This window comes from Argentina anserina, chromosome 1 (assembly GCF_933775445.1).
Source record: "Argentina anserina chromosome 1, drPotAnse1.1, whole genome shotgun sequence".
Taxonomy (NCBI): Eukaryota; Viridiplantae; Streptophyta; class Magnoliopsida; order Rosales; family Rosaceae; genus Argentina; species Argentina anserina.
In genome coordinates, this window is record NC_065872.1 from 7,743,984 (window position 1) to 7,766,452 (window position 22,469).

General features: G+C 40.6%; 1 pseudogene; it reads left to right on the plus strand.

Annotated features, from left to right (window-relative positions):
* The first annotated feature begins 12,251 nt into the window (after positions 1–12,251).
* LOC126797438 (phenylacetaldehyde reductase-like) lies at positions 12,252–14,698 on the plus strand (annotated as a pseudogene).
* Positions 14,699–22,469: the final 7,771 nt, after the last annotated feature.

Here is a 22,469-nt window from a genome sequence, read left to right on the forward strand (position 1 = left end):
TCTATCCAATTGACAACATCTTGTTAGTCTATCACACAAGGTTCGAAAAAACGGTAGGTGGTATACAGGCGGACAATTACCTCCTAGCGCCTAGACGGCTAGGCGGATTCGAATTATTAAATATTTAATTATGTATATGTTTAAAAAAATATAATAATGCTCAATATTAATTTTTAAAATAGTCTAAACTCAAAAGTACTTAAGTTCAAAGTTCATATAAAATATTGAAACAAAAGATAAATTGTAAAACAAATGCAAGACTAAATCTTAAGTTCTTCTTCTCTAAATCTTTCACTAACTTCTTCAGTATCGAATTCACACTCAATATATATTGTTCTTTCCTCATCTTCCGTATCATCATCTGAAATAAAATCTTCATTATGAATTGTTTTTACTTCCACTGCGTTTTAAATTTTTTATTTATTTCTAAAAGTCCATTGATTTTGATCGCCGTGGACCGCCTAGGTGGCCGCCAAAAGCAGATCTAATCAACCCTGCAGTGAAGGGAATACGTAATGTTCGAAAATCAGGCCTAAACATCGATGGAAACCTACTGGTTTTAAGTTCTGTGACTTCAGGAATGATGAATGATAAGTGTAAATCACTTGGTTTCGTCATATCATTCATCTTATGCCTCAGAACTATATTGATATGCCTTTGAAATCTAAGGAGGCTGCTTGAAGAAATTGCCTTGACTTGGTTGCATATGTAATGAATATACTGGCATTATAACAAAAAAAAGAAGAAGCTTGGTTGCAAACTGAATATTAGTGTCACGCGGAGAACTCGCAACTCTGCTTTCATTGTTTCAGAAGCACTCGTAAAATATTCGATCCTATCTATTAATTTCTCTTTTATCTTACAATTTCTTGAAGTTTGTGGACAACTATAACCTAATTAATTTCGGGTCCGACTGTGTGAAGTGGATAGAATAATGTTTAAACAGATCTTGCCATGCCATGAGTCTAATTCTATGAATAAAATTGGATATGCAGCACACCCAGATCTCAACGTGAAGCCTTTTTATTGCTAATCTTGTATATTTTTGTTATCTTTATGGGACAAAATCAAGAAATAAATTGAAAGAATGGATTATGGCTCCCTATTCAGAGACTAATTCTTATAAAATTGGTAACTAAACAGTCAGCCAGCCACCAGTGAACTGTTGATATTCCGATGAGAAGTTGACTAACAGGGGCGGAATCAGGATTTTATCGGGGGGGGGGGGGGGGGGGGGTTCAGATATAATGCATCGAATCAACGATTATATGTTTAAAATTGAAAGCACTAATATAATAATATTTTAAAACTATATTCGATAATGTTTGAGGATGAAATACTTATATATTATTGAATGATATGGGGGCCTATATATAGGCATTTACAACACCACAATCCCGTAGGATTCGGAGTCCTAATCTACTACGGAGATGCTAATCTATCTCCTAACAGGAAACCTATTAGGCTAAGACACACACAAGGGTAGAATAGTAATTCTCCCGGAACACTCCCCCTTGTGTCGCATGCCTAGGTTGCATGGTGCACACATCGTTGCCTCGGTAAAAACCTTGTCAAGCAAAACAAAAACCTCTTGGGTAAAACAAAAGCTTGATCGAAGAGAAAAAGAGCACAACGCACCAACTACTTAAGGATCTTAACATGTGATGTAGACTCCCCCTGAAGTCTACCAAACTCTAGTGTTCCGATAAGCGACGCATGCCAATGCTCTTCACATGTTTCACAAAAGTAGATTTAGGCAAAGACTTGGTGAACAAATCCGCAACATTGGATTCTGAACTCACTTGATTGATCTGAACATTCAAGAACTTCTGTTGTTGAACGTTGTAGAAGAACTTAGGCGAAATATGCTTGGTGTTGTCTCCCTTGATGAAACCTAACTTCGTCTGCTCTATGCAAGCAGCATTATCTTCATAAATGCACGTAGGTTGATCAGTTGTAGAGACTAATCCACAAGAATCACGAATATGGCGAACAAGTGATCGTAGCCAAACACATTCTTTCACTGCTTCATGGAGAGCGATGATCTCCGCGTGATTCGAAGAAGTAGCAACAAGAGATTGCTTTGTGGATCTCCAAGATATCGCCGTATTCCCAATGGTAAACACATAACCGGTTTGAGAACGAGCCTTGTGAGGGTCAGAGAGGTACCATGCGTCGGCATAACCAACTAACAAGTTGTTTGAAGTCTTTGCATCGGGGGAAAGAGCTGCACGGGACCGGTGGCTGCTCTCGGCACCGCGCACGGTCTCCACGCCATGGCGGCCGGCGGCGTCGCTGCGGCGTACGGCGGCAAGGCCGGGGTCGGCGACGGCGGTGGTGTGGGGAGATACCGTGGCGGTGTTCTCTCTGCAATAGGGGTAGAACAATCCCATGTCAAGGGAACCTTTCAAGTATCGAAACAAATGCTTGATTCCATTCCAATGACGTAGCGTAGGTGCGGAGCTAAATCTAGCCAATAAGTTCACTGCGAAAGATATGTCCGGTCTAGTGCATTGAGCAAGATACAATAGTGCCCCAATCGCACTAAGGTATGGAACTTCAATACCAAGAACGTCTTCATCATCCTCTTTAGGACGGAAGGGATCCTTCTTGATATCTAGACTTCGGACGACCATGGGAGTAGACAATGGACTGCATAGATCCATATTGAAACGTCGAAGCATCTTCTGCGTGTAATTTGACTGATGCACTAAGATGCCGTCGGCCCTATGCACAAGCTCAAGGCCGAGACAGAATTTCGTCCTCCCTAGGTCTTTTATCTCAAATTCCGACTTCAGATAAGACACGGTCTCTTCAATCTCATCAAGAGTGCCGATTATGTTCATGTCATCAACGTAGACCGCAACGATAACGAATCCGGAATTTGTCTTTCGTATGAACACGCATGGGCATAGTTCATCATTCTTGTAACCCCTTCTCACCAAGTATTGATGCAACCGATTGTACCACATTCTTCCGGATTGCTTTAACCCGTACAACGAACGACGTAATCTGACTGCATGAGCACTCCGTGGTCTGGAGGCACTTGATGGAGGTAAAGGTAGTCCCTCAGGAGCTTTCATGTATATCTCTGCGTCAAGATCCCCATAGAGATAAGCTGTGACCACATCCATAAGCTGCATGTTTAGTCTTTCGGACACTACCAGACTAATAAGGTAGCGGAAGGTAATGATGTCCATAACAGGAGAATAAGTCTCTTCATAGTCAATACCAGGTCGTTGTGAGAATCCTTGCGCCACGAGTCTTGCCTTATAACGCACGATCTCGTTCATCTCATTACGCTTACGAACGAAGACCCATTTATGTCCAACAGGTTTGACATCTCTTGGAGTCAATTCAACCTTTCCGAAGACTTCTCGCTTCGCTAATGAGTCAAGTTCTGCCTGGATTGCTTCCTTCCACTTCGGCCAATCTGCTCTGCGTTCGCATTCAGCTACAGAGCGAGGTTCAACGTCGTCTTCAGATATGATCTCAAGTGCGACGGACTAAGCGAAAACGTCATCAATGCATGTGGTGGCTCGGTTTCGGACCGACTGCTCACTTGTGTAGTTCACTGAGATTTCGTTGTTCTCTGGCATCAAACAAGGTTCCATAGCGTCCCACGGAAACACTTGAGTTGATTCATGGACATAGCTGTAATCAGAGACAACTTCATACGATGGTGATTCATCGTTGATGACGCGCTGTGCCTTAGTCATTCGCTTCTTTCTAGGTTTTGAATCCCTAGAGTTTATCGGTCTTCCCCTTTTTCTTTGAGGAGCCGAGGCCGAAGCTGCTCCATGCTGGGCCATCTCAGCATCGTCGCCACAAGGGGCGCCGGCAACACCACGGCGTACGGTGGTGCCGCCGTCGGCCTCCGTCCCACTGTCAGGGGTGGTGCCAACGTTGCTAGGTCCAGGAGCTTGTCTTCCACGCCCGTATTTCGGGACATCCAACCGTGCCGGTACGTTCGCAGCGGGTATGTTTGATCTCGTCACTTTAGCAATATCTACAAAGCCGTCGGGCATCGAATCCGCGACTTTCTGGAGGTTAATAATGCGTTGCACTTCTAACTCACTTTGAGCAGTGCGGGGATCATAATGAGACATAGTGGGGACACACCACGTCAATTCCTGACGTTCATTTGGAATGATAACATTCCCATCTCCCCCTAACGACGGGAAGCATGTCTCATCAAAGTGACAATCTGCAAATCTTGCAGTAAAGAGATCTCCGGTGGTTGGTTCTAAGTAGCGGACAATCGTTGGGGAATTGTAGCCAACATAGATACCTAATCGTCTCTGAGGACCCATCTTAGTACGCAACGGAGGCGTAATAGGCACATAAACGGTGCAACCAAAGATGCGTAAGTGTGAAATATTGGGTTCGTAACCAGTTACCATCTGGTACGCACTAAACACTTGGTTAGCCGCGGGTCGGAAACGAATAAGTGTCGCTGCATGCAACACTGCATATCCCCACGCAGAGACCGGCAGGTTAGTACCCATAACCATTGCCCGAGCAACAAGCTGAATACGCTTGATGGTAGCCTCTGCTAGACCGTTCTGTGAATGAACATGAGGAACATGATGTTCAACTTCGATCCTAATAGACATGCAGTAATCATCAAAAGTTTTGGAGGTGAATTCTCCAGCATTATCCAAACGAATGGATTTGATAGGATAATCGGGGTGGTGAGCCCGGAGTTTGATGATCTCAGCTAATAACTTAGCAAATGCATCATTCCTTGTGGATAGCAATGCGACGTGTGACCAACGCGTCGATGCATCAACCAATACCATAAAATATCGAAAAGGTCCGCATTCTGGTTGAATAGGTCCACAAATGTCACCTTGGATACGTTGTAAGAATGGAATGTTCTCGGTTGAAGCCTTAGCAAAAGAAGGACTTCCTTGAAAGTTAGCAAGAGAACAAGCTTTGCAAAACGAGCGATAGGCATCAGAAATTGCCATGGAGGCATGTGAAAGCACGGGAGGCATCACAAGCTCCTGTGAAGGAGGGGATGCCGCCACCGACGGCATGAAAGCCGTGGAGCTGCCGAGTGAGGCATGCTCGGCCTCACCATGCAGTGCATGGGTCGGCACGGCCTCACCGTGCGGAGCACGGGTGAGGTGATCCTCCAATCGCTTCCGGGACTTGAAAAATGGATGACCATGTGAATTCTTAAGAATTCTAATCATCATATCACGTCCAGGGTGCCCGAGACGGGCATGCCAAAGCATATAAGAGTCCGAATCACAAAAGTTGCGTTCAACCGCATATGATTCAAAGATCCGAATGGAAGTAAGATACAAACCATTCCCAAGACTCTTCATCTTCTCTAAGATGCGGCGATGGCCTGCTTTCTCAGAGGTAACGCAAAGATATTCCTCTCCATTCTCAACATAAGTATCGAGGTGAAAACCATTGGCACGTATGTCCTTAAAACTTAGCAAGGTGCGGGGAGACTTCGGCGCATAAAGAGCGTCTACGACGTTAAGAGTCGTACCATTAGGCAACATGAAAGAAGCAGTGCCTCTTCCTTGAATGATGGATTTCGAGCCAATCATTATAGTCATCGAAGAAGTCGAAAACACTAGATCCGTGAACAACTGCCTGTGCCGTAGGACAGTGTGGGTGGTTCCGCAATCAGCTAGACATTCGATTTCACCGCGGGACATCTACAAAATGACAATTAAGAGAGTCAGCGACACGGGAACAATTCTATACAATACGCCGTAGGATATTGTAAGAAAGGGAATCGGAACGAAGGTCGATCCCATCGAATGTATCACATGGCAATAGTACTACATTCTTCAACTAAAGAATTGGAAATCATGGTATTGAAGCAGTGAAATACCAAAGAGTAAACGAGGGTGGTAGAAACCATCCAATAATGGTGTGGAAAACACACACAAAGAGTACCGGTGAGTGCATATAACGGACTTGGAGAAAACCGGAAAAACAAACCGGGAAACCATGTCAAAAGAACTCTAAACCGGGTGAATTTTGGACGAGGAAAACGTGGCAGCAGGGGCTGCTGCAATATGCCGGAAGAATCACGAGAAAACGACGAAAAATCATCGAAAAACTCGGTGGAAAACCGGCGGCACCTATTGCCGGAAAAACCGGCCGGCGGCTGTCGAAACTGGCCGGTATGGAGGCCGGGACTTCAGGTCCGACAGGGGACGCCGGCAGGAGCCGAGTGGCGGTGCCGGAAAACGCCGGGAAATGGCCGGAAGACGGCGAATACGCCGGCAAAACGTGCCGGAAACGCCGGAATAGTAACCGGGGCCGGCCAAGGAAAAACGACGTCGTTTTTCGACGTTCCGAGGTTCGTTTTCCGAATTTTAAGTTCCAAATTCACAATGTAGTGCTATTAGGGTCCCATGTGACCCAAAAGCGTCCAATTTAAAAACCACGTGAGTTGCACACGTTGATCATCATGCTAAGTGTCGGATAAATAAAATTCTCAAAAAGATCGTCTTGTAAGCAAGAAATGAGAAATTTTATTGAATGCCAATCTTTAATACATCACACATAAACTTCTAATTCCAAAATCAAAAGACTATTACAAAGTCAATGAAAATAACAATGGCGGTCGGCCATAACAATACTTGAATCATAAAGCTAAAGAAGCTAAAACGACTAATCAAAGTCGGGAGTATCCATGGTAGCAACCGGAGGCCTAGCTTTAGAAGCAAGGGGCTCGGGTTTCATGGAGATATGGTGAGTCTCGATCTCATGGTCCTCATCCACATGATTCGATTCGGGTTGTAGAAACTTCTTGTAGGCGGAGTAAGCCTTGATCATCTCTTTGCTAGCGCGACAATCGCGATTAAAGTGCTTAAAGGAGCCACATTTGAAGCATGGAGACATGCCATTACCGGAAGTGGAGGCATTAGGAGGTGCACGGCCTCCTTGGAGTGTGGGACGGGGACGGCCTCCCCCTGAGGGTGCGGCGCCGCCACCATCACGGGTCCATGTATTGGACCGAGGCCGAGATCGGCCTTGTTGCCTCCCACTACGAGAGTTGTTATTTTGGTGCTGATATGGAGCGTTCCTTGATTGATTCTTTTGCTTAAGAGCTTTCCCATAGTTAGCCTGTGGCGTAGAAATTCTTTTAGTGCCAACATGTCTATTGTTGTTGTTGAGGAGAATCTCAGAATGTCTCTCCTTCTTAGCTAAGAGTGCCATTAAGTCGGCAAAAGACCGGATCTTCCCTTCCTCTACATGAGTGCGGTACGTATGAGCTTGAACCTCATAGTTGATTGGAAACGTGTCCAATGTCTTATTGAGAAGATCTAGGTCGGTCTTGATGACACCAACAGTGCCAAGATCGGATTGCAAGCATAGCATATCCTGATTGAAATCATCCACTCTCTTATAGTCCAATAGACGGATGTTATCCCATCTAACGGTCAATTCAGGAAGAAGCTTATCATGAACGTTGTTGTACCGCAAGCGTAGTTTGTCCCATAATTCTTTAGGATCTTTTACGTTCAAGTATTGCCTCTTGAGAGTTGCATGGATGTGACGTCTCATAAAGATGAGAGTCTGAGTCTTAGCCATGGGTGGGAAATCAGCAGGAGGGTCGGCAAACATGCCTTCAATCCCTCGGCTCTCGAAAGCGAGTTCCATGTCGGAAACCCAGCGGTGGTATTCTTTTCCTTCTAGATCAAGAAGGCCAAATTCCGGTCGAGATGGCGATGACATCTACAAAACGAATACGGAATCGATTAGATTCAAGTATAATAGGAATTAGAAGGGGTGACGTATATGGTCACAAGAAAAATCGATGCAAGCGGCGATACTCATGATCGCACCCAAAACAGCGGTGCACTCAGGCGACCACACGAAAATCGATTAACTTCCCTTTCAAAACAATCGTGACTCCCCCAGGACCGTCACACAGAAAACATCGACCAAGAGGGGAAACCCATCCCTCTATAGTCTCATCGGCGTTATAAGAAAGGCCGGAATTAAGACAAGAAGAAGGCTAATAGCGCCCGATATAATATATCTATACGTTCAAAAGCGGGAACGTTTATAAAAATTTACCTTGGGAGGTTTGTAGTATACGGGAGTAGCTTCTCTTGAGCGAAGTCCTTGCTTGTGAATTTCACGTCTCTTGCGTGAATATGCGGGAGGAGCAATTTTGAATGCTTTGATGCGGGGACTTGCGGGGCAAAAAGATTTCTTTGCGGAGCGAATGCGGAGGAAGCTCGACGGCGAGCAGCAGGGGCGGCGAGCAACAGGTGCGGCGAGCGGCGAGCAGCAGGTTCGGCGAGCTGCGAGCAGCAGGTGCGGCGAGCGGCAGGTTCGGCGAGCGGCGAGCAGCAGGTGCGGCGAGCGGCAGGTTCGGCGAGCGGCGAGCAGCAGGTTCGGCGAGCGGCGAATGCGGCGAACAGCGAGCGGCGAATGCGGCGAGCGGCGAGCAGCAGGGCTGCAGGGCTGCGGAGCTGCAGGGCTGCGGGGCTTGCGAGGTGCAGGGGCTGCGAGGGCAGGCAGGAGCTGCGAGGGCAGGCAGGGGCTGCGGCGGCAGGGGGGCTGCGGCGGCGGCAGGAGGCAGCGGCGGGCAGGAGCGACAGATTGAAGAAGAGAAACAAAATTTTCGGAAGGCTCTAAAAGATTCAAGGTTTTAGGGCTTCGTGCTGATAACGTGTTTGAGGATGAAATACTTATATATTATTGAATGATATGGGGGCCTATATATAGGCATTTACAACACCACAATCCCGTAGGATTCGGAGTCCTAATCTACTACGGAGATGCTAATCTATCTCCTAACAGGAAACCTATTAGGCTAAGACACACACAAGGGTAGAATAGTAATTCTCCCGGAACAGATAATTAATAATCCAAAAATTAAAATAAAGTAAACTTCAAATTCAAAAAAGTTCAATAAAATATAATATCAAATTAACCATATATCAAAACAAAACTCACCGTTCTCATCTATTATTGAGTCAATGTCGAACTTTTCGGCAATTTCTTTGTCAATGTACATCAATAGAGACTCTGTAAGAAAATCATTATCCATTCAGTTACGAAGCCATGTCTTGACTATACGCATAGTAGAAAACGATCGCTCTGTAGTTTCTGTAGAAACTAGAAGAGTAAGCACAAGCACAATCACTCTATAAACAAGTAGATACATTGTTGACCTTCTAGTTTTTACTAACCACTGAGATATGTCAGAAATAGTTGAAAAACTTCGAAACTCTTCATCTCGGATTGCATCATACTCAAAAAATCTAAGTTGCTTCTTGAGTTGTAGCTTCTCATGATCTGCAAAGTCTTGTCGATAGAATTTTTCGACTACCTGATATACGCTATCAATCTTGAATGAACTTCTTATTTCACTAGGATCTAATGCTGAACTCAAAATGAGTAGTTCAATAGAACGTTCACTAAACCGGTAATTCAACTCCTACCATTGAGAATCAATGGCAACATTAAATATATATATTGGTAATAGCGTAGAACTATCCAGTCTTCTTGGTGACGAGCTCGACTTCCGCTTCCAACATAAGGAACATACTTATCTGGGATCTCTATGTTACGTTTCTCACAAAATAAATTTACCTTGATCAATAAAGAATCAAATATGTCATCTCTCATCTTTTGAATGAAGTCTTTATTAGCAGAAACAAGCCTCATAGCGTTTCAAATGTCTTGTGCTTTTTTCTGCAGAGCTAGACAAAGTTCATTAGTGTTCTCCATAATTTCTTCCATAAAATGTAAGATGAAGACAAACTCATATGTTGTCTGGTTGGCGTGTTGAATATGAAACATTTTAGACAATAAGCCTTATTTGTAGTCGAGGAGTATTCCAACCAATTTTTAAAAAATATACACCAAGAATATTGAAAACTACGCTTGCGATGTCCTTGTTGAGGATATGACGGTAATTCTGGCTGGTATGGCCCATGACTTAGATAAGCACGTCCAACCTCATCCTGTATATTAGGATCATATTCACATATTTGTGGACGTTTACCTGGATCACGTTCTAGTGAATCAAGCTGAATTCACTTATTACAATTCTCGAAATCTTCACACGACTTTCAGGCTCTTGAGGCTCAATATTAGATTGCGGTACAACGGCGCTTCGTTCATAAATATTAGATGTTTTTCTTTTGCGTGTAACCCAGTTATCAATAGTCTGTTGGGCATCATCTACAAATAAAACAGGGTTTCATATAAAAAAAACTTCATTTTGACCTATGAAATTAGAAAATAGTCAAGTGAGTTTTCCAAATTAGAATTTAGTCACTCAATTAAAAATCTTATACCGTTGCCCTTGTTTTTCATAAAAATTACAAAAGTTGCCACCCACTCACCTTCGTCTATTTCTCTCTCTGCAGAGCTGACTTGCAACCATGCGCTGCCCAAGGTCAAGAAGGAGGACGACGAAGGTTAGGGATTCACGGCAGAGATCAGCTCCATGGAGGAGCAAGTGGCGCGTAAATAGGTCGTCAGCGTTAGAGGAGCCTTGTGATCTCAGAATAGGTCGTTGGCGTCGGAGGACCTAGAGGATTTTCTTGTCAATCTTGCGCCTGGGAATTGCGTTGTTGTCGTTCACAGATTCGGGTCTGGATAAATACGAGAAATATAGTGGGATTTGGATGCAGACTTGCAGTGGTGGCGTCGTTGCCGCCATCAACGAAGTTTGTGATCGGAAAAGATGAAGATGAAGATGGATTGGATCCCATGAGAAATGCCTAGATCTGAGCAGATGGTGGTGAAGGCTGTCCAAAGCAATCAATTTGGGTAGTCTTTTTTCTTGAACATGGCGAGCTGGTGGCAGCAGAGGAGGTCACAGCGACAGAGGAGGTCGTCCAGTTGGGTTTGACATGGGTGCCCAGATCATTTTTCTGGGTGGCCAAATAAGATTTAAAAAAAATTTGTTGTCACACTAGCTATCACACTACATGTCACAGCAAAAAGTTAGTGTGATAGCTAGTGTGATAGGCAATGTAATAGGTAGTGTGGTTGGGGGTGTGACATCACATTAATATCGATATTTGGATTGTATAAGTTGATTTAAGAAATTCAAGATCACATAATAGTAAAACAAAAGTACGTTAATTCTAGTCATTCTTTTTCTTCGTCTTCTTCATCTTTTCACAACATAGTTACATAAAACAGTGTGACAACGGCTATGATAGGTGGTGTGACAACTAGTGTGATAGGTAGTGTAACAACGTGTGTGACAACAAGTGTGACAGTAGGTGTGATAGGTAGTGTGACAGCGGGTGTGATATGTAGTGTGACAGGAGGTGTGACAACGAGTGTGGCATCCGAAAGAAAATGTCTAAATACGAAATTATGTTAAAACTCAAAGGAAATTAGTATGCGTATGCTCAGAAGGAAGAGAATAACTAAAATTTGGGAACCTTAAACTCCGGTTTCGCTGGAATTGCTTAGAACACCGTTACCCGTTGCGAGGGTTGTTGCGTTTTGTACGGTGGTCGGTTCGGAGTAGGACAAATGAAAGAGGGGAGATAGATCTTTCCAACAGTACCAACCACTCTCAAATCCATCGTCAAACGACAAAGTTATAGCCTGAATTAGAAGAATAAATAATAAAGAAGATGATAAAGGAAAAATGATAAAATTGTCTGAAAAATATTTAAAAAATAATTATTTTCTAATTTTGTTCTAAGTTTGTTGACTATTTTATAATTTCTAGTTAATTGAGATGACATTTTTATAATTAGAAAATAAATGATGATTTTTAGTCTAATTTTTAATAAGAAATTGTACTATTTTATAATTTACTCATAAAAAATATAGATGTAAAATCAAAATAATGAAAAAAATAAGTGAAGAAGTATATAAGATTATTAAGATACGGTAGAAGAAAACATCTCATCATACCTTATTGTCGGAAAATCCTATGTTTGCTGTCTCGGTATTGTTATAGACTTTTGTAGTTTTTTTTTTTTACCTGAAGACTCCTAATATATAGGTGAAAAAGGTAGGAAAATCCTAATCCTTTCGTAAAACAAATCTTGTAATTAAATGGTAGGTGGCTTTTATTTTGCTTTATTGTATTAACTTTAAATTAACTAATTTTAAGTGCATCTTGAAAACGTGGTGGGGTGGGGGGGGGGGGGGGGTGTGGAGGAGAATTTAAACAGGGGTCCATTAGTTATAAAGACATGCAGAGTACACCGATTAATGTAAATTAACATCTAGTAGAACCTATCTATTAAAACCCATGGAGTCCGGACCACCCCAAGTTACCTCTGTATATATGTACAGAAACTAGAAGCTAGCGCTGGCTACCTAACACTGATCAGAGATGGAGGGAGAAAGTAAGGTTGTGTGTGTTACAGGAGCTTCTGGTTTCATAGCTTCATGGTTGGTGAAGCTTTTGTTACAGCGAGGCTATGTTGTCAAAGCCACAGTTCGTGACCCAAGTCAGTGTCACTACTCACTATAGTTTCTTTTGTTTCCATAACTTTGTGCTCAACACAAACAGAATAGGGTCTAAGAATTTGATGTAACGTAGCTCAGTTGAACTGACTAGTTGATCTATTTGTGTACCTGCTGCAGATGATCCGAAGAAAACAGAACACTTGCTCTCACTGGATGGAGCAAAAGAAAGGCTTCATTTGTTCAAAGCAGATTTGTTAGATGAAGGATCTTTTGACACTGTGGTTGATGGATGTGATGGTGTTTTCCACACAGCATCTCCGGTAATGTTTTCAGCAATCAGCGATCCACAGGTTCATCCAGTTCCCTTGACAACTTAAAATGTTTTTACCATCATTAAATCTGTTTAATACTTGCTTATTAGAATAACTTCTTACGTACGTACTCTCCATAAACAGTCTTTCGCTGCACATCTCAGGCAGAACTGAGTGATCCTGCGGTGAATGGAGCGCTAAATGTTCTTAAATCATGCGTGAAATTTCCATCAGTAAGGAGGGTAGTTTTAACATCTAGCATGGCTGCAGTTGTAGCCAATGGAAGACCTTTAACCTCTAATGTGGTAGTTGATGATACATGGTTTTCTGATCCACTTTTTCTGCAAGGAGTTGAAGGTATGTGTGTCTGTTCCACTACAAACTTACAAGCTTCACTTTCACATATTGTTAGTAGGAACAAAATGTACTGTTTTGCCGTGACACACACACACACACACATATATATATATATATATATATATATATATATATATACAGTCCTTATCCAGAGTGAAGCTTCACTCTGAAATTTCAGAGTGAAGTTCCAATTTTGACACACTTTTCGGTCAAATTTTTTCACCATAAGCGATTCAATATTTAGGTATGCTATTCAAGATCATCTCTACAAAATTTCACCTAATTCGAACATTATTAAGGTATTGAAATTAGATTAAATCAATGAATGAATTAAAACTGTTCAACGTGAACCGTTCGTGTAAATCTCAATTTTGAAAGCTCAAACCATTGTCAAATTGGATAAAACTTTGTAGAGATGATCTTGAATAACATACCTAAATATTGAATCACTTATGGTGAAAAAATTTGACCGAAAAGTGTGCCAAAATTAGAACTTCACTCTGAAATTTCAGAGTGAAGCTTCACTCTGGATAGGGACTATATATATATGATCTGGTATGAAACTTTCCAGATGTGGTATTTTCTGTCGAAAACTTTAGCAGAGGAGGCAGCTTGGAAATTTGCTAAGGAATATGGGATTGACTTGGTGACCATAAATCCAGCGTATACAACCGGTCCGTTCTTGCAGCCAACTCTTAATTACTCGCTAGAGATGGTTCTGAATCTCAAGAATGGTACACTTCAGAAATATTCTCCTTTTACCCTTCTTGGTTTGAGCAGAACATGATGGAAAGTTTAGACAAAAAACTGATTAAATAACATTTTAAGGTTTAGGAATGGGGAATTTGGGTTTAGGATTTAGCATTTGAGGAGGACTACACTAGGAATTAAATACATATAGATGAAGATTGTTCTGAATCTCAAAAATAGTACACTTCATATATAAAACAATTTCCTTATATATATCTTCCTTGGTTAGAGCAATTTGAAATTTAGATTGTAGGAATGGCAAATTTATGGTTTAAAATTTAGTATTTGGGGGCTCTACGTAATAGAATCAAATACATATATGAAAAGGCTATAGGAGTGAACATATATGTTATAGACGATTCTTGTGATCCAAGCAATGGATTGTTTGTTTGTTATCCTGTACAGATATTGACGAAATAACAAGTGCAAATTACCTATCTACTGATGTCAGAGATGTTTCCTTGGCTCATGTTCAAGCATTTGAAGTTCTTTCAGCTAGTGGAAGGTATAATTTACCTGGAAGTGTTACTCCCATGGTTGAGGCTCTCAAGATTTTAAAGAAACTTCATCCTAGTTTATGCCCACCTGAAATGTAAGTACTGTACCATTTTCAAAATGCCACAAAATGTCGATCGATAACCCATTTTTAAGATCAAAAAGTCATTTAACTAGACAAATTTCTAAAGGTAAAGATATGGTTTGTTACAATCTTTGCAGATCCGAGAATGATATCCCTACTGCTCCAGAGTATCAAGTATCTCAGGAAAAAGCAAAAAAATTGGGAGTTACCTTTCTTCCATTGGAAATAAGTCTTAGGGACACTATCGAATGCATGAAGCTGAAGGGTTTGCTCAAGGCTTGAATAATGCAACTTACAGCAACTTGTTCATTGTACAGGATGAATTTATGTTGTTTGATTGTTTCTTAAGCCATACATTTACGGTGTATTCCAATTACACAATACTCTTTCCAATTGCGTTTATTTTCTGGTTCATATTATTCTCTAATCTCTATATGATGCATGATAATGTAGTAACAAGAGAAAATAGAATTGCTTTCGAACTTTGGACTAGGGCTCGTCAACGAGCCGGACTCCGTTTATGGTGGGCTTGAAGCTGGCCCGGCTGGGCTTTATTACTTTTTTTAAAATAGCGGACCGAGCCGGCTTCTTCAACTCTGAAGATGCAGCGAACTTGGTCGCGATGAGACACTTCTACATTAATGGCAAACAAAATTGAAGCGAAAAGAAAACTCTCTCTCCCAGTCGACCCAAAGCTGTCTACTTTTTATCCGTAATCCTCTGGTATATGTTTTCAGCTAGGACGCTTCACCATAGGCAATTTCTCAGCTTGCAGATTACTCGAGGCCGGGTGCAAATACTATTGTGGTCAGCATAAAGTAGATGGCCTATTCTGGACACGTTGTGATCAAACTTGTCCACCTTCTCTTCATTTTCAACAGCTCCCATGACTTTATTTGAATAGTCTGCAGATCTATATGAATTAGACATACAGTACAGTTAGTACATGCACCTAGGCCACAAGAATTGACTTGTTTGTAATATCTGCTCTATTAACTGAGGCACAGATACCTTTGGTTGCAACTTTCGAGCTAGAAGAATTGAGTTGTTTGTAATTCCCATCATGGTATATGTTATGCCAGAACCTGTTTGGCCATAGGCAAATATGCAGACCTACAAGAAAAGAATAAAGTAGTTCTTAGTGCATATATTAATGGAAGGTTCATTTGAGATATGATATGAAAATCTCTCCTGCTACAACAAATGCCTGTGATATTAGAAAGCCAACATGGTGGCAATGAAGAATATAGCCTATTCTGGACACCTTGTGATTAAACATCTCCTTATCCTACTTCATTTTCAACAGCTCCACAACATTATTTGGATTCCTAAAAGGAACATGATCCTCCTACCTTGCCAGAGCAAATATCACATCGCTTAAGTAGGACAATCTTTTATAGATAGCCTGATTGTGACAGACAGAAATGGAAAAGTGGCAGTATGACAGATTAAAAGCAATAACATTAGTACATCAGATTCTCAAGAGGATCAGACCTGGATTTCATTCAATCGGTTTCGTTGTAAATCTCAAGCATTGAAGCCAGCGTTATATCTAAACAATTTCGAATATTCTGCAAATCTAAAAGGATTATCCAGTAATCAAAGTTCACTCTTGTAAAGATAGGAACTTTGACTATTTCATCTATTTGACCCATCTCATAGCAGAAAAAATTAAAAACTTGTGTTTGTAGTTCTGTAATTCAGCTAAATAGAAACAATTACCGGCAAATCTTGATAAATGTCTTCTGACGAATTCATGACTTAAGATTAAGGAGCGCCAAGACTTGCACACGACCTTAAATTTCAACAAGTTTTTTACAGGACTTTTTACGATGATCACTTCGCCACCTTTTTTTTTTCTTATCCGGATTTTTTAAGACATCTGTATTAGCGTTACACTAGGCCTAGCTAGCTTCTTTGCGTGTATTGATATATATAGTCCTACGTACACTCCTACCTTTCGTCACTTCTTAAACATCGATAGTCTCCAGCAGCTGCCTGTTGGGAGAGATCAGTTGAGCTATGTGCATGAAGGCTGCAAAGTTCCAACAACAGAAGTAGAGGTGTAAATGAGTTGAGCCGAATATTAGGTTGTTCATATTTGGCTCGTTTTCATTTAATCGAGCTCGAGCCGAACTAAAATTTAATTTTTATACTTCATGTTCAAGCTCGGCTCAGCTTGAAAAAACTCGAACTGATCTCAGACCGACTCATTTTATTAGATGATGTCGAACTCAAATTGAATCGCCTTGAATCATATTGAAATTAAAATTTTAAATTTTATTTAAAAGATAATTAAAAATCTAATGTCATAACATCACACGAAATCCATTTTATTTGTAATAAACTAAAAATAACAAATCAAACTTGTTATTGAACTTAAAGTCTTTAACTAATTACTCTAAAAAGAATCTTTTCAGCTCTTTCGAACTAATATTATATTTTTAAATAAAATTATACTTTATATATACTATAAAAATTACTAAGTCAAGTTTAATTAATAAACAAGCCAAGCTAGCTCGCGAGCTAAATGAGTCAAATGAGCCTAATACTTATTGTTAAAGCTCGGCTCATTTTCAAGATCAGGCTTAATATTGAGCTCAAACTCGGCTCATTTAACTTTACAAACTCGAGCCGAACGGACTAAAATTTAGCCGAACACAAGCGGCTCGAACATACTTACAACCCTATACGTAGGAAGCTCTTTGGTCATTGTTTCTGTCAAAATGATATGGTTGGTAGTCTTGGTATAACAATGGCTGAAATTGGATTATATATGTTGGAAACTTTTTGGTTGGAGGAATCAAATATGTGTCAGTTTGTTAGATTTTTAGGTGTCAATATCTAGATTAATGGGTGTCAATAACCAAATTATTGGGTATCATAACTTGAAATTTGTTGTTTCCGTTTGTATATTAAGGTTACTAGGTGACAGTAATTTGTTATTTGAGGTTACTGAGTGTTAGTAATTTATTATTGGGGTTACTGGGTGTCACTAATTTGTTATTTGAGGTTACTGAGTGTTAGTAATTTGTTATTGGGGTTATTGGGTGTCACTAATTTGATATTTTGATGTTACTGAGTGTTAGTAATTTGTTATTGAGGTTACTAAGCATCACTAATTTGTTATTTGGAGGGTTATTGGGTGTAACTAATTTGTTATTGGATGTTACTGAGTGTCAATAATTTGTTATTATGGACTACTATGTGCCAGTAATTTGTTATTGGGTGTTAGTAATTTTTCTCAAAACCTAAGATTCTACAAGCAATGGCGGCACTTTTGTCTCAAGCAAGGTGACTATGGATTGAGTGGGTATGGCGGCTCACGTTGGGAAGTCTCTCAACATTGAGCGTGTTAGTGGCGAGAAGCTCCTCGTCAGCTTCTCTGACCATGTTGTTGCTGGTATACAACTGATGTCAGTGCTATTAGCGTTGGTTGTGGTTTTGCAGCGATTGGCTTGTGGTGGTTTGCAAACCGTGCAGAGGTGGCGGGAATTGGCGGCTGGCCAGAGAACAAGGCCATATCTAGGTTTTGCATCAGTGACAAAGGGTCATGCTCATTATTGGCGAGGTCTCTGGTCCCTTGTCTCTAGCGAGGGCTATTGCTAAGATCCGACGTCTATTTGGGCATGGGCCGCCAGACCTGATGGTGGGGGTGGCTCGCCTGAACAGTAAATGCATTTTGTGCTGGTCCACATTCCCACATTGAAGGAAGAGTCAAACACTTCTCTCAATGCACCTATAAAGGCCCACCGAAAAAAGGTAACGTATTCTTAAGTCTTTTACTCTCAAACTTAAATTACGGACGAAATACTAATTTAAGTTTCGGAGGTCAAAGGCCGGTGCACAGCTGGCCCTTGGACTTGACACGTATTGTGTGCAATGTTCAAAATATCCCGATATATCCCCGATATTAAGAAAACAATACGATAAGTTTCTTGTCGGTCTATTAGATCGGTCAACCCGAAAAATCAAGTCAAATGGCGATATATCGATGCTTTTTTTTATTTTTTTTTAAAACCATGTCGTTTTGAAAAATAATTTAAAGAAAATGAAAGACTCGTCGATAGTATTTGATGACGGGAGAGTTTATGATGAATGATTACCTCTATTTTTATTAATTAATACTATTTATGTATTTTAATTGTCAAAATAATTAAATATTTTTTGTTTATGAAGTTTATTTGGTACATTTTGAAATATAAATTTTAATTTCTGAAGTTTATTTGGTATATTTTTATAAATATATTAAATTTAATTAAAAATTAGCAACAATAATAAATCCGATATATCTCGATATGCACCGTTATATCTTTATTTTACAAAACCGATACGATGCTGATAACCGCTAGATTATTGATTGTGTGCAGGTCCCACTGAGCTGACACATCGGAATACAAGACTACAAGAAGTTAGGTCCCCCGGATTTAGCCATCGTAACATATAGGTAACCCATTTTTTCAAGCTTGGATTTTGTTAACTTCAAACTTGTGGCCCTCCGCTTCAAGATTTCCAAGAGCGCTATTTCTCCGTTCTATTTCTCGTGAATGAAGAACATAAGGGAGTAAGTATAATGCAGGCACACCACACGTGGGAGTAAGTACACATGCGAGTGTGCATTGTTGGGTTCCAACACTAAACGGTGTCGTTTAAGGGAGCTGAAACAATGATCCAGATTAGAGCTGACCTGGACCGGTCACCGTAGTCATTTCCGTCGACGGGAGTTCAATGCGGTCATCAGCTCACTCTTGATCACCACAAGATGTTCTCTCTGGTATTGTTGTTCCCATATTGCACCATTTCTCATGCCTTTATATAGACAAACATCTTTGTGCAAATCATGCATTTGCATGTAACATGCATGGAAGCAAAGTCAATCTTCTTCCTTGATTCATGCTCAATGTTGGCATGCTCATCAATGCATTCTTCTTTTTTTTGTCAAAAAAATCAGCCACCACGACCCTAAGGTTGTAGCTTTGTTTCTTACCTTCAACAAAGGTTGCTCTATGTTTCAACAAAATCAGCTCCATCAATTAATGGGTCACCAAATCAATAGTTGTTTTTGATTTACTCATGTGAACATTATATAGTTTTCTCACCTCCATTAAGGAGGGACTGGCCCTATCAATCTTCCCCTCCTGACTTAGATGGAGGTGCAAGGATGCACCATTCCAGACGCGCTTCTGCAAAACTCGAATTTCTCCTTCGGTAGAGACTTCGTCATCATATCCGAACTATTTTTATCTATATGAATTTTCTTCAGCAACATTTCCTTAGCTTCCAACACATCACGTATTTAGTGATACCTCATATAAATGTGCTTCGACCTCGAGTGAAAACTCAAATTTTTTCTTAAGGGAATCTCGCTTTGACCGTCACAATGCAATACAAACTCTTGTTGTGTATGATCCAATTCCTGTAGGAATCTCTTCAACCACAAAATATCTTTGCACACTTCCGTAGCTGCAATATACTCTGCTTTTGTAGTTGACAGAGCAACACATTTTTGTAGCTTTGATTGCCACGAGACAGCTCCCCCTGAAAACGTAATCAGGTATCCGGATGTGGACTTTCTCGTGTCAATACCCCCGACCATATCTGCATTCTGTGTAGCCAACTAGTTTAGACTTGTCACTTTCAAAGCATAGACTCATCTTTGAAGTTCCTCGCAAATATCTCAGAATCCACTTGACATCATTTTAGTGCTCCTTGCCTGGATTAGATAAGAATCTGCTAACAACACCAGTATGTGTTATGTCTGGTCTAGTACAAACCATCGCGTACATCAAGCTCCCTACTGCTGAGGCATATGGCACTGTTGCCATTTCTTCCTCCTCCTTCTAACTTGTAGGACTCTGTTTTGAGATGTGCTTCATGTGACTAGCAAGTGGAGTAACAACTGGTTTTGCTTTCTCCATGTGGAAACGCTCTAGTAGCTTCTCGATGTACTTTTCTTGTGATAACTAAAATTTCTTGTTCCCACCATCACGGTCAATCTTCATGCCTAAAATATGCTTGGCTGGTCCCAAATCCTTTGATGAAGGATTTTGACAAATCTACCTTTAACTGATGAATCATAGCAATATCTTTGCCAACAATTAACATATCATCTACATAAAAGTAGTAATATGATAAAATTACCTCCAACAAGTTTTTGAATATAAACACACAGATCTAATGACGTTCTTTTGCACCCATGACTCACCATGAAAGAGTCAAACTTCTTATACCATTGTCTTGGTGCTTGCTTCAATCCGTAAAGCTTTTCTTCAACTTGCAAACCATATGCTTATTTCCATTGACTTCGAAGCCTTCTGGTTGTTCCATATATATTTCTTCATCTAAATCACCATGAAGAAATGCAGTCTTCACGTCCATCTGCCCCACCTCTAGATCCATGCTTGCAGCCATGGCCAAAATGACTCTAATCGAAGTCATCTTGACAACAGGTGAGAAAATCTCATCAAAATCAATTCCTTCTTTCTGGTTGAATCCTTTGACAACTAACCAAGCCTTAAAATTTGTCAGTTTCGCATTCTCATCTCGCTTTAACTTGAACATCCACTTGTTCTTGAGTGCTTTTTGGCATTTATGAAGCTTCACCAACTCATAGGTGTCGTTCTTTACAAAAGACTGCATCTCAGACTCCATGGCTAGTTTCCATTTGTTGTGGTCTTGATGAATCTTTGCTTTCCTGTAACTTTCAGGCTCTCCGTCACTGGTCAAAAAGATGTAGTTTGCATTAGGATTATCTCTATCATTAGTGACCAAAATATATTGAGATGATGAAGACTTGGTAGATAGAATCTACCTCATGTGCTTCTACAAACAACTGCTTGATTATTCACATGATGCTCCCCCTGATCAAGCTCCCCCTCATCTTCGACTTCAGCATCTCCTGTGTCAGGTACATTTTCATCTCTATCACCTTGCAACCCAACGTTGGATTTCTACTACAATAGTGAATCATAAATGCGATTATCACTTGTTGCATTTGGTAGTACCTCTTTGTTGAAATCTGCAATAGATTGGTCTTCATAGAATACCACATCTCTGCTTCTTATGAATTTTTTCATCTTTGGATTCCACAACTGAAACTCTTCTTCACCATAGCCAACAAATATGCATGGTGTCGCCTTGTCATCCAGCTTTTTCCTCTGCTCATTAGATACAAATGCTTACATCCAAATACTCTCAAATGTGAGTATGATGCATTTTTCCTGGTCCAGACTTCTGTTGGAGTCTTAAATTCCAAAGGTACACACGATGCTCTATTGATCAGGTAGCACGCAGTCTTCACAGCTTCTCCCCAAAATTCTTTTGACAATTTGGCCATCTTTAATATGCATCTGACTTTCTCCATAATTGTACGGTTCATCCGCTCTGCTACGCCATTATGTTGAGGGGTACTAGGAAATGTCTTCTCATGCCTAATGCCATGCTTTCCACAATAATCTCTGAATTCGTGCGATATGTACTCTCCGCCATTGTCACTGCGAAGGCACTTTAGTTTTCTTCCAGTCTCTCTTTCCACCATTGCGTGGAAAATTGTAAATGTCTGGAACACCTGATCTTTGGATTTCAATAAATAAACTCAAACCTTTTCTGAAACATCATCAATATAAGTAACAAAATACTTATGCATACCCAATAATTCTTCTTCCATCGGATCACACACGTCTGAATGTACAAGATCTAGAATATTTTATTTCCTTTTTAAAGTCTTTAAAAAACTAATTTTCTTATGTTTACCAAATAAACAATAATCACAAGAGTCTAGTGAGTTACCTTTGGTAACATGAATTAGCGATTTATGTGCCAACAATTGTACTCATTTCTCACTCATGTGGCCAAGACGTCTATGCCACAAACTTGGAGAAGATTCATCGACTGCATTCAGCTCACTCTTGCATATCTTTCCATAGGTCTTGTAGAGTGTACAACACATTTTTCCTTTGACAACTACAAGACATCCATTGGTAAGCTTCCACTTTCCATCACCACGATTATGATGAAAGCCTTGTTAATCAAGTACATCAGTTGACATAAGATTCAGATGTAGACCATGAACATGTCTCACA